Below are 1,106 nucleotides of genomic sequence, written 5' to 3'. Positions count from 1 at the left end.
CCGATAGAAGCGGGTGTTCCCCAGGGAAGCGTGCTGGGGCCAATGCTTTACTTGCTTTTTACAAGTGATATCCTCACTGACTCAAGTTATGTGACAGCGACATTTGCCGATGACACAGCCCTGTTAGCAGCAGGAGAGTCAACCTCAATATCTACTCTTCTAGTGAAACAATTACTAAATGGGCTTCCAAGTGGCGCATTAAATTAAACGTTTCCAAATCAATGCACGTAGACTTTACTTAAAAAAAAAAAACAATCATATCATCCCATTTATGCAATAATGCAAAGTACCTAGGAATCACCCTAGATGCTTAGCTTCGCTGGAAAGAGCATGTCAAGAAAAAAAGGTGCGAAGTTGATTTAAAATTTGCTAAGTTTTCCATCTGGTCGGTAGGAGATCCAGCATATAAATGAAGTGACATCCAGACTCATCGGTACTGCTGAACGAGAAAACCGACCGTAAGAGGCCTTCAGACTTAGCAAGTCAACTGTCAATTATTATTTTTAACGTATTAGAATTGAATTGTCGTTAGTATTTAATCATTGTATACTAGGTACAATTGTAATAATAAAATAATAAAAAAAATAATAATAATTTTATTGAAACTTAAGCGGCAAATACACTTGCAGACTTGTATGCTACCGGGTCGCATGTCAGTTCACTATTACTTATACGACAATTTTCACAATCGTCGTATCGTTGCAATTTTTGAAGTGAACGGATATGGCATTAGAAGAGGAAATTGTAGCGCTCCTTGTAATTTCGGTATGCGCTGAAAATGAGAAGTAAAAAAGGAAAGCAACGCTTTTGGTGCGAACAATTTTAAAAACATGTTTACTTAATTCTCTCCTTTAGGAGTTTCATATGCCAATAAGGGGTTAGGTGGGTGTTATATATATATATATATTTGGCGTAGGAACCGCTTTAAGCGATTATAGCCGAATCCACCTGAGCGCGCCACTCATTCCTCCTTTTTGCTTTTTGGCGCCAACTGGAAACACCAAGTGAAGCCAGGTCACTTTGCACTTGGTCTTTCCACCGGAGTGGAGGTCGTCCTCTTCCGCGGCTTCCTCCAGCGGGTACTGCATCGAATACTTTCAGAGCTG

This window comes from Zeugodacus cucurbitae, chromosome 2 (genome assembly GCF_028554725.1).
Source record: "Zeugodacus cucurbitae isolate PBARC_wt_2022May chromosome 2, idZeuCucr1.2, whole genome shotgun sequence".
Taxonomy (NCBI): domain Eukaryota; kingdom Metazoa; phylum Arthropoda; class Insecta; order Diptera; family Tephritidae; genus Zeugodacus; species Zeugodacus cucurbitae.
The sequence above is the reverse complement of the archived record's forward strand: the minus strand, read 5'-3'. Positions refer to the sequence as shown.